A 13,063-nucleotide genomic window follows, 5' to 3' on the forward strand; every position below is an offset into this window, starting at 1 on the left:
CGAGTGGATCTTATTAGAATAACTAATTTCATGCATGCAGAAAAATCAAAAAAGAAAAGTGACATCATCATATATTCTCTCCGTTTAAAAACTTCAAAAATGTTTTGTATCTCAAGCCGTCAGTCCAATTGAAAACTCATTTTCACATAAAAATTTCATTGCGACAAGATCTTCAAAACTATTTTCTGATGTCTTTTTTGGGGGGCAAAAGTTATCACATGTGGGCTATGTAACTTATCACAGCTATGATATATAAGTTAGCATGTTGTCTACACCTAAAATAGAAGGACATAAATATGGTTCTTCCAACCCGTGCATGCATTAAAGGACAAAAGCTGACGCCATCTATAATGCCCTCGATGCGGCTATATCTCCCACGTGTCGAAGCGCGACTTAGAGGCATAACCGCATTGAAAGCAATGTTGCAAGTGAGGTAATCTTCGCACAACCCATGTAATATATAAGAAAAAGAGATACATAGTTGGCTTACAATCGCCACTTCACACAATACATGAATAAATCATTACATCAATCAGATACAATCAAGATCCGACTACGGAACCAAAATAAAGAAGACTGCCCCAAATGCTACACAGATCCCCGATCGTCCCAACTGGGCTCCACTACTGATCAACTGGAAAACGGATCAACATAAAGAACACGATCTTCATAGAGCTCCTCCTTGAGCTTGGTTGCATCATCTGCACGGTTCAACGGCACCTGCAAACTGGTTTAGGAAGTATTTGTGAGCCATGGGGACTCAGCAATCTCACACCCTCGCGATCAAGACTATTTAAGCTTATGGGTAAGGTAAAGATATGAAGTGGAGCTGCAGCAAGGGACTAGCATATTTGGTAGATAACATACGCAAATGAGAGCGAGAAGAGAAGGCAAAAGCACGGGCGATGAACTATGATCAAGAAGTGATCCTAGAACAACCTACGTCAAGCATTACTCCATCACCGTGTTCACTTCCCGGACTCCGCCGAGAAAAGACCATCACGGTTACACACGCGGTTGATGTATTTTAATTAAGATCAACTTCAGGTTTTCTACAACCGGACATTAACAAATTCCCATCTGCCCATAACCGCGGGCACGGCTTTTGAAAGTTCAAATCCCTGCAGGGGTGTCCCAACTTAGCCCATCACAAGCTCTCACGGCCAACGAAGGATATTTCTTCTCCCAAGACAATCCGATCAGACTCGGCATCCCGGTTACAAGACATCCTCGACAATGGTAAAACAAGTCCAGCAAATCCGCCCGAATGTGCCGACAAATCCCGATAGGAGCTGCACATATTTCATTCTCGGGGCACACTCAGATAGGTCAAGCTACGAGTAAAACCAGCCCTCGAGGTTCCCCAAGGTGGCTCCGCAGGCTGCCCGTTTCGGACCAACACTTAGAGAAGCACTGGCCCGGGGGGTTAAAATAAAGATGACCCTTGAGCCGGCCGACCCAAGGGAAAGAAAATGCTAGGTGGCAAATGGTAAAACCAATGTTGGGCCTTGCTGGAGGAGTTTTATTCAAGGCGAACTATCAAGGGGTTCCCATTATAACCCAACCGTGTAAGGAACGCAAAATCTAGAAACATAACACCGATATGACGGAAACTAGGGCGACAAGAGTGGAACAAAACACCAGGCATAAGGCCGAGCCTTCCACCCTTTACCAAGTATATAGATGCATTAATTAAATAAGGGATATTGTGATATCCCAACAAAATATCCAGGTTCTAAACATGGAACAAGCTCCAATCTTCACCTGCAACTAACAATGCTATAAGAGGGGCTGAGCAAAGCGGTAACATAGCCAAACAACAGTTTGCTAGGACAAGGTGGGTTAGAGGCTTGGTTTAACAATATGAGAGGCATGATAAGCAAGTGGTAGGCATCGCAGCATAGGCATAGCAAAAGAGCGAGCATCTAGCAAGCAAAGATAGAAGTGATTTCGGGGGTATGGTCATCTTGCCTGAAATCCCGCAAGGAAGAAGAACGAGTCCATGAAGAAGAAAAACGGACGTAGTCGAACGAATCCTCACAACGCGACGTTATCGAAACTAAAACCCGAAGAAACAACCATCACATAAGCATGGCATGATGCACAATCAAGTATGATGCATGTTCGGTTTAATGAAGCATGGCATGGCAAAGGGCACAAACAAAACTACAAGTTAAGTGGAGCTCAATATGCAACAAGTTGCATATTGACGGAACACCACATCAATTATTTAGTTCTCTCTCATTTAGGTACCCAACAATCTTAAATGTTGTTTAACATGGCAAGAGGTGAAGCATAACAAAACTATACCATCTAAACCATTTAAATGGGGCCGGATATAACCAACAACAAAACCGGTAAATCCCCATATGCATTAGCAATTTATTGCAACAACAATTTTAAACATTTAAATGTTATTATCATGATGCGAATGACATATGCAAATTTATGCAAGTTTTAAGGCAATGTTGACATGAGCATCATGAAGCATTTGTCGCCATGGCGGAAGGAAAAAGGGGTGCCACGGCGGCGAAATGGAAATGTTACCATGGCAACATTCCGGTTCCGGCAATTCGATTGAGATACCGATGCAAAGGCGAAGTGTGCGGATGCGTGCAAAAGATGGTGGGGCACTCCCGGATACCGGGTGTCCCATGAGTCGACGATGATGACAAGGCAAAAGAGGGGCAACGTGCACCGACAATTCGAGCACGAATCAAGCACGAGCATCTCATACATCACACATGCATTCGTTCACGGGCGGTCGTCTCAGGGTTATACCTTCGAAGCGTGCAAGTGGGACGGTTCGTGTTCGGGTTCGTTCGATGCAAGTAGAGGAAGTAGGCATTCTCACGATAGTAGTCGTACACGACGCATTGTGGAAGTAGTAGTACTCGCGGACTTCGGTGGCGGTAGTCGTTCAGGGTCTTGGCGGTTCGTCGTGTAGTCGTACATGTTCGACGTGGTACACGGTTCGAAGTCGTGCATGTCCCGTAGATGTTCAGGGTCACCGTGAGGAACTTGTCGAATCCAGGGTCTCAGTCGTCGGTAGTGGTACACGTTTCGAAGGTGAACTTGACGAACTCGAACCCCTTCGGGGTTTTCGTGGTACTTGGGGTCTTCGAACCCGCCAGTCTCGTTTTTGCCACAATAGTTGAACTTGAAGTTATTGGTTCATGGGTCTTCGGCGTCGGTAGTCGTACACATATTGTAGAGGAACTTGGTCTTGCGAAGAGGTACTTGACGGTAGTGGTACTTGACGCGTTCGAGGGTCGTTCATGTCATGGTACTTGGCAAAATCCTCGGAGAAGGTGCTTGACGGTCTGGGTACGGTTCTTGGTGTCTCATCCTTGCTGATCCAAAACAAACGCGAGACGGAAGGCCTCTGGTGGGCAGCAGCAAGGCAGGGACGGGAGGATCTGACCCAACACGACCGGATCTGGCGATCTCTGGTGACGAATGAGGGAGTCCTGGATTAGGGGGTGTCCGGATGGCCGAACTATACCTTCAGCCGGACTCCTGGACTATGAAGATACAAGATTGAAGACTTCGTCCCGTGTCCGGAAGGGACTTTCCTTGGCGTGAAAGGCAAGCTTGGCGATACGGATATGTAGATCTCCTACCATTGTAACCGACTCTATGTGACCCTAACCCTATCCGGTGTCTATATAAACCGGAGGGTTTTAGTTCGTAGGACAACACATTCATACACAACAATCATACCATAGGCTAGCTTCTAGGGCTTAGCCTCTCCGATCTCGTGGTAGATCTACTCTTGTACTACCCATATCATCAATATTAATCAAGCAGGACGTAGGGTTTTACCTCCATCGAGAGGGCCCGAACCTGGGTAAAACTTTGTGTCCCTTGCCTCCTGTTACCATCCGGCCTAGACGCACAGTTCGGGACCCCCTACCCGAGATCCGCCGGTTTTGACACCGACATTGGTGCTTTCATTGAGAGTTCCTCTGTGTCGTCGCCGTCAGGCTCGATGGCTCCTATGATCATCAATAGCAATGCAGTCTAGGGTGAGACCTTCCTCCCCGGACAGATCTTCGTCTTCGGCGGCTTCGCACTGCGGGCCAATTCACTTGGCCATCTGGAGCAGATCGAAAGCTACGCCCCTGGCCGTCAGGTCAGATTTGGAAGTTTAAACTACATGGCTGACATCCGCGGGGACTTGATCTTTGACGGATTCGAGCCGCTGCAGAGCGCGCCGCACTGTCACGACGAGCATGATCTAGCTCTGCTGTCGAACAGTGCCCTGGAGGCCGCACCCGCATCGGCTTCGACCCTTAATTCAGAGCCTACTGCGCCGATCGAGGATGGGTGGTTGGATGCCGCCTCGGGGGCTGTGATCCCAACGGCGATCGAGCCGAACACCAGCCCCGCACTCCGCGAGACTCGTGACTCTAGGGAGCCGGACTCCTCTTCGGACTCCAAACCCTCCGCGCCCCTGCCGATCGAATCCGATTGGGCGCCGATCATGGAGTTTACTGCCGCGGATATCTTTCAGCACTCGCCTTTCTGCGATATTCTGAAGACACTAAAGTCTCTCTCTCTATCAGGAGAGCCCTGGCCGAGCTATGGTCAGCAAGGTTGGGATACGGACGATGAAGAAATTCAAAGCCCACCCACCGCCCACTTTATAGCCACTGTCGACGATTTAACCGATATGCTCGACTTTGACTCCGAAGATATCGACGGTATGGACGCCGACGCAGGAGACGATGAAGAACCAGCAGCTTTTGAGCCCTGGAAAGCCACCTCGTCATATGATGTATACATGGTGGACGCACCAAAAGATGACTGCGAGGAGCGGAAGGACGCATCGAAGGCTTGTTCCCTTGAGAAGCAGTCAAAGCGGCGACGCAAGCGCCGCCCCAAATGCCGCCTCGACAGAAATAATGATCACACAGACCCAGCGCTGGAGCAGGGCGAACCGCTGCCGTACAACGGCAATCCGGATAATCAAACCGAACAAACAAATTCTATCAAGGATAATAGTCCGAACGACATAACGCCGGACAGGCACCCGGAGCAGCAGAATGCCCGTAAAAGGCTTGTTGCCACCGCGAGGAGTCTCAAAAAGCAGAAGCAAAGGCTCAGGGCTGCGCAAGACACACTCCAAATCAGATGGAGTAAAACACTCAACACAGCAGCGAGGTATGGCGACAATCGCCCCCCCCCCAAGAGCTACCCAAAGCAGAAGCTGCTACCTGAATTCGATGAGGAGGCCTCAGACCCTCCACAACCAAACATCAAAGCAGCCACCTGGCCAGATAGATGACCCCTCTACCAACACAGGGCGGCATACAACGCCACTCACAATACAACACGCGACCCATGCGAGGGCTCGCACCTAAAGGACGGCGCAACAAGATCCATCTATGGACCACGCAAGCGCGCCCCAGCATACAATGCAATACAACAAACATCCGAACAACGCGTTACACCCAGCTACAGGGGTGCCGCACACCCCCTGTGTTTCACCGATGAGGTGCTGGACCATGAATTCCCAGAGGGATTCAAACCCGTAAACATAGAGGCATACGACAGAACAACAGACCCTGGGGTCTGGATTGAGGACTACATCCTCCATATCCATATGGCTCGAGGAGATGATCTCCACGCCATCAAGTACTTACCCCTCAAGCTCAAAGGGCCAGCTCGTCACTGGCTTAAAGGCCTCCCCGAAAGCTCCATTGGAATTTGGGAAGAGCTCGAAGACGCCTTTCGGGCAAATTTTCAAGGGACTTATGTCCGACCTCCGGATGCGGACGATTTGAGTCATATAACTCAACAGCCCGGAGAGTCATCCTGAAAGCTTTGGAACATGTTTCTTACTAAAAAGAACCAGATTGTCGATTGTCCAGACGCCGAAGCCTTGGCAGCTTTTAAGCATAGCGTCTGCGACGAATGGCTCGCCAGACACCTCGGCCAAAATAAGCCGAGAACGATGGCTGCATTAACAAACCTCATGACCCGCTTTTGCGCGGGTGAGGACAGTTGGCTAGCCAGATGCAGCACCAGCGACCCCAGTACATCTGAAGTTAGATATGGAAACGAGAAATCACGGCGCAACAGCAATAACAAACGCCGAAATAAAGAAGACAACACAAAGGGCACGGCAGTAAACGCCGGATTCAAAAGCTCTTGGCCAGGACAGCAAAAGCCGCCCTCTAAAGGCACCAGGGATGAACTGTCCAGCCTCAACAAAATACTGGACCAAGTATGTCAGATCCATAGTACCCCTGGTAAACCTGCTAATCATACCCACAGAGATTGTTGGGTCTTCAAGCAGTCCGGCAAGCTCAACACCGTACACAAGGGGGAGGATACACCAAGTGAAGACGAGGACGAGCCTCCCAAGCAAGACACTGGGGAACAAAAGAAATTTCCACCAGAAGTCAAAACAGTAAACGTGTTACACGTGATCAAGGGAAACAATGTGGCACTCCCAGGGAAATATACCCAAGTGCCTGTCACCGCGAAGTCCTGCCACTGGTCGTCTCAACCGATCACTTTCGACCATCGCAATTACTCAGCAAGTATCCGGCGTGCAGGATGGGCTGCCCTGGTATTAGACCCAGTAATTGGCGGATATCACTTCACACGAGTATTGATGGACGGTGGCAGCAATCTAAACCTAATATATCAGGATACAATCCGCGGGATGGGGTTAGACCCAACAAAAATTCGCCATAGCAATACGACCTTTAAAGGAGTAACGCAAGGCCCAGGGGCTCGCTGTACGGGCTCCCTACTACTACAAGTTATATTCGGCTCCCCCGATAACTTTCGTCACGAGCATTTAACCTTCCACATCGCTCCTTTCCGAAGTGGCTATCAAGCACTGCTCGGACGCGAAGCTTTCGCTCGCTTTAATGCAATACCACACTACACCTCCCTCACACTCAAGATGCCCGGTCCACGTGGCATCATTTCAGTGAACGGAAATATCAAGCGATCTCTGCGCGCCGAAGAGAGTGCGGCTGCCTTGGCAGCCGCACACTAAAGGCGCCCGGACCACCGAAAGCATCCAATAGGTCATCAAGACCTCAGACACAACTAACCAAGTCCGGCGCCGCTATTTATACCGACTAAACGGTCACACCCCTATTTGTCAATGCAAGGGGCTCAACGCGCGCAGACAAGTGGCAATCTTTTCTCATCTTGAATTATACATGGTTTCTTTAAAAACTATCTTTTTGCACGACAACTTTTTCACCTAAATTCTTCTCTTTTACAGATGATCATCGTGCTACACCCGTCCAGGATACGGCACAACGGAGACACAGGCGCAGACATGCAACAGGGACCCACTCCAAGGATTCTTTTTAGATTAAGACCCTGCATAAACCTTTTTTACTGTCTCTTGTTGATACATATCCACCGTTGAGAAGGATGCTGACGTCTTGGCATGTGGCCACGCCAGAACAATGCACGTACCTAGACACAAGGGGCTTCTTACGAAGGCCATTATTCAGGCCCGGTTTATACCACAAAGACCGAATACCATAGGGAGTGTTCGGCGTCGCGAGTTTGGCCCTATATGCATCAGCTCCGAATCATTGTCTTTGGTCAAATGTTGGGTTTGCCCGGCTCCTGTGTTTTGGTGCCTTACGTTCCGCTTTACCGGCTAAGGTAGCACTAGGAGAACTACTGCGATTGTGCCCTGGTTCATTCGGACAAGCACCTTAGTAGAGAAAGCCAAAAACTGACTGTCATGATATAGCGTGAGACTGGTCAACCACTCGATGACCTGTTGGAATGTTAGAATTCCTCCGCCTTAACGAAGGGCCGTTTTCCGGCCAGGCATGTACGCACCCCGGGATCGGGAGAGTGCGGAGCCACCAGGGGCTGTCTAGTAGCCCCACTGTCAAACTCCTATGGCTAAGTGAAAGTGCTAAAGCATTATAGTTCGGTTGCCTCGCTCGCTCCGCTATCACCTCCTTAATAGGACCAAGACGTTGGGTTAAGTGTGAACGCGTGTTTTTGCGAGCACCTCCGCATTATATGCGTGGGGGTTGAAGCCGACGGCTGCAATCTTTCAGGTTATACACATGTATACATAAACGGCCGCCCAGGAGGCATCATATTACTTTCAGGCAAAAGTATAAAAATAGCCTTATAAAACTTTATAAAAGCATTTTCGCTTACAATGAGATTACATATCACTCAAACATAATATGTTTTGAGCACTGGGTCTCTATCAAACGAGCACCCTCAAGAACTTCTTCAAAGTAGTGCTCAGCAGCCATTCGGCCTATGGCCGAATCCCGCGCTGCAACAGTGGTGGCATCCATCCACTAGTAGAAAAAGGGTCAAACGTGAAGCACATTAGTGCCGGTTTGATTTTGGCCCGATACTAATGGTACCATTAGTGCCGGTTCGAACGGATTTGCATTAATGCCGGTTCGTGTTGAACCTTTAGTACCGGTTCGTGGCACGAACCGGTACTAAAGGGGTGGTGGCAGGCTGGCGTCAGGCCGGGGCCCCACGATCACCTTTAGTACCGGTTCGTGGCACGAACCGGTACTAAAGGTCTAACCTTTAGTACCGGTTCGTGCCATGAACAGGTACTAAAGGGGTCTGACCTATAGTACCGGTTTGTGACACAAACCGGCACTATAGGGCAATTTTCAAACTCTACCCCCCTCCCCCCCCCTCCGTGTGTCGCCATTTCAGTTCTGAAAAAATCAGAAGAAAATGATAAAAACTTCAAAAAATAAAATCCTTCGAGAGGTAGTTATATTACTACATCTACTAGTTAGGAAAATTTAAAAACTACAATTTGGACATGTTTTGCAAAAAATGTAGGGAAAATGTAAAACGGCTATAACTTTTGCATACGATGTCGGAAAAAAACGTATAATATATCAAAAAATTCAGCACGAAAATCCGATCCGATGGAGACGGCCTATGGCCTGTTTAGAATTTTTTAGAATCCTCAAATTCCAAAAGGAAAAAAAGATATGGTCAAATTTCAGTTTGTTTAAAAAAATTTGGTTAAATCTGGTCAAACTACTTATTCAAGAAGTATTAATGTTACTACATAATTATTCAAGAATATTAGTGTTACTAAATAATTATTTCAATTTTTTGAATTTTGGTCAAATCTGGTCAAACTATGGTCAAACTTATTCAAGAAATATTAGCGTTACTAAATAATTACTGTTTTTTAGAATAATAGTTTCAAACTCAAACGGTGAAATGTGTGACTTCATGCTCAAGCTAAACTCCTGAGGGTTAATAGGATTGACATCTTACTATTGTCAGGAAAACAACAAGTGCAGACTCGGAAATGAAGGAGAATAGAACCCGAAAGTTAAGCGTGCTCGGGCTGGAGTAGTGAGAGGGATGGGTGACCGGTCGGGAAGTTAAATGATTTGGAATGAGTGATCCACACTTGAGCAGTTAAGAGAGGTGATTAGAGACTAAATCATCAAATAATTCAAAAAAAACTAAAAATCAAAAAAAATCAAAAATTTTCAAAAAAAAATCAAAAAAACCCTTTAGTGCCCACCCTTTAGTGCCGGTTATGGAACCGGCACTAAAGGCCCTTACGAACCGGCGCTAAAGCTCCATTTTCTACTAGTGATCTCCGCCCAGCATGCTTTAACACGGGCAAAGGCCATTCGTGAGCCCTTTATGCACGCCGACCTCTTCATCGCATTGATGCGCGGCACCACGTCAAGGAACTGATGCACCAAGCTGAAATAGTTATTCGGTTTTGGCCTTTCCGGCCATTGCTGATCCACAACAGACCTCATGGCGCGTCCGGACAACCTATTCAGTTTGGCCCATTCGGCTAATTGGTCAGTCAATGAAAGTGGACGCTCGGGAGAATGGAATTGTGTCGAAAACAGCTGGTCCACTTCACGGTCCATTTGACCCTGGAAGTACTTGACTGCATCGGTAGCGCTTGCCGCCAAATCCATATACACATCCTCCGAACTCCATAGCCGATCCAGAGGGGCATACCGTGGATCTCCGAACTTCCTCCGCAACATAAAGGATTTCCCAGCTACAATACCCCCGGCTTCCGCAGCTCCTCCTTCTTCGCCCTCATAGCAGAGCGGATGTCTTTTTTCGTCGTAGCAGCCTTCTCAAGGTCCGATGCCTTCGCTAAGTTTTCCTTTTCAAGAATCCGGCAATGGTCAGCGGTGGCTTTTAATTCTGTGGCCATCTTGGCCATCTTATCTCGGCTCTCGCCATGCGCGGCCTTCTCGGCTTGCAACTCTTCGGCCGCCTTCAAAGTAGCCGCATTACCAAACCTCGCTTGTTCCTTGGCTCAGGCAAGTTTTTCCCGCAAGGCTTCAACAGTGGCAGCTCCATCTGCAGTCGCAACATATTAAAGATACTGGCATCATGCTGCTCTTACTATGTGGCGTTTACCAGACAATGACACTTACCATGTGCCTCGTCAAGCCTTTTGTAAACAAGCTCGATGTCGGCGTCTGCCGCATCTAACTGCCGTTTTAAATAGGCAAACTCGCTAGTCCGGCTAGCCACCGGAGGTTCCATCACCTGCACATAGAGGCAGTATGGTTATTACGTGGGAATATGATCCTCTGTTCGTCGTCATTTCCGACGACCACCAGAGTCTCAGGGGCTACTATCTACACAGGGCACACCTAGCATGTGCAGGACTATTATACATTATTTTACGTACCTCAAAGCCTGCCAGTAGACTCATAAAAGCTTTATGCAGTCCGCTTTCGGCGGACAAGATTCTCTCCGTCACCGTATTCATCAGCATACGGTGTTCATCTGAGATGGCCGCTCGCCCCACCAACTCCCTCAGAACATCCGATCGCGCACCAGACGGTGCCGGACTCTTTTGTCTGTTCTCTTCAGGAGCCGGACACTGGGAGCTTCAGGGGTCAATGGGATTATCTTCTGGCCTCACCGGATTCGGAGAGGCCCTCCACGACGACACTTCGGGGTCGCCCACTTCCGGAGCGGAGGAGTCCGGAGGAGGCGTTTTGCTCTCCATCATCTCTAGAAGAAGATCCCCCGAAGACGAACTCATTTGAGAGGCGCTAAGGCCTGAACTGCAAAGATATATGCGGTGGTTATTTTCTCAGAAGAAAAAGATGGTATACCAGTACTATTAAAGTATTTCGGGTCACTTACGACTCGCTGGAAGATTGATCCCCCCGCGGACTTGGTGCGGCAAAAGCACCCCCCGAGGTAGGACCCTCTGTGGGAGACTTCTTCTCCCGTTTGGAAGCTTCGGCTTCCGAATCCCTGGGCGCAGTCCTTTTCCTCCTCCGGTCGTCTTCCTTCATGGAGACGCTCGCTCCCTTGGTTAGAACGGGCAGCGTTGGGGGCCCGCATCCGCCCATATTATCCTTCCCAGTATCTTCCTTCAAGGGCTCCGGGCAGGGTGCAACCTGGAGGATCTTTTCCAATACCGGATTGTCCAAACCCTCAGGGAGGGGGGGGGCGAACACCGAATCAACTTCGCCTTTGTTATCCAGTCCTGGTCAAAAAGCGAACTCTCAGAAATGACTTCGTAACAAATGAGAGATAGTATGTTCGGCTGAAAGATTCCTTACCTGTTCGGCGGCGCGGCTACTGCTCAGGCCCACGTCCTCGGTGATTTCCGGACACTCTACCTGAGGTCCGAAGAATGACTTGTACATCTCCTCGTGCGTCAGGCCGAGGAAATTTTGAACGACACACGGTCCTTCGGGATTGAACTCCCACAAGCGAAGGGGCCGGCGTTTGCAAGGCTGGACTTGACGAACCAGCATAACTTGTATTACCGCAACCAAACTAAAATCTCCATTGAAGAGATCTCGAATGCGGCTTTGCAGTATAGGCACGTCCTTGGCTGGACCCCAGCTCAGACCTCTGCTGATCCATGACATCAGTTGTGGTGGAGGGCCCGAGCGGAAAACAGGGGCGGCCGCCCACTTGGCACTTCTAGGAGCCGTGATGTAGAACCACTCCTGTTGCCACAATTCAGACACCTCTGGAATGGAACCTTTGGGCCAGGGGGCTCCCGTCATCTTGCGTATTGAGGCACCTCCGCACGCTGCATGTTGCCCCTCGATCATCTTCGGCTTTACTTCAAAAGTCTTGAGCCACAGGCCAAAGTGAGGGGTAACCCGGAGGAAGGCCTCGCACACGACAATAAATGTCGTGATATGAAGAAAGGAGTCCAGAGCTAGATCATGGAAATCTAGCTCGTAATAATGCATCAAACCCCTAACGAAAGGATCCAGGGCAAGGCCTAGACCTCGGAGGAAGTGGGAGATGAACACGACGTTCTCGTTGGGTTCGGAGGAGGGGACGGACTGCCCTCGGGCGGGCAGCCAATGCAAAACCTCGACGGTCAGATATCTGGCCTCCCTCAACTTTTTGATGTCTTCTTCTGTGATGGAGGAAGGCATCCATCGGCCTTGAAGGCTAGATCCGGACATGATTGAGGGTTCGGAGCACCTGACCTGAACCTTGGGTGTTTGAACTTGAGGTGGGGGAAGGATTCGATTGAGCACGGGAGGGAAAAAGTAAAAACCATGTCCCTTTATAAAGAGGGTGAATATCGAGCGTCCTCTCCGTGGCCATTTGGACTTGCCTATAGTCAAGAGTCCTAGGAGCGGTTGGGTTACCCACGCCCGTATTGATGAGAATCCCGGAATAAGGGGACACGATCTCTGCTTTAACAAGACGTGCCAAGGAAACCGCCTCGCATAACACGCTGAGATGGGACAGTAAAACGATTCGAATAAAGGCTTGGCCGTGGTGTGATGTCACACTACGGAATACGTCAGCAGATTAGATTTGTGTAAATATTATTCTCTCTATGGCAATATGTGGAAACTTATTTTGCAGAGCCGGACACTATCTTTGTGTTCAAAATCTTCTATGAAGTACTTGGAGGAGGAACCCGCCTTGCAATGCCGAAGACAATCTGCACGCCGGACTCATCGTCATTGAAGCCTGGTTCAGGGGCTACTGAGGGAGTCCTGGATTAGGGGGTGTCCAGATGGCCGGACTATACCTTCAGCCGGACTCCTGGACTATGAAGATACAAGATTGAAGACTT

This window comes from Triticum dicoccoides, chromosome 7A (genome assembly GCF_002162155.2).
Source record: "Triticum dicoccoides isolate Atlit2015 ecotype Zavitan chromosome 7A, WEW_v2.0, whole genome shotgun sequence".
Taxonomy (NCBI): Eukaryota; Viridiplantae; Streptophyta; class Magnoliopsida; order Poales; family Poaceae; genus Triticum; species Triticum dicoccoides.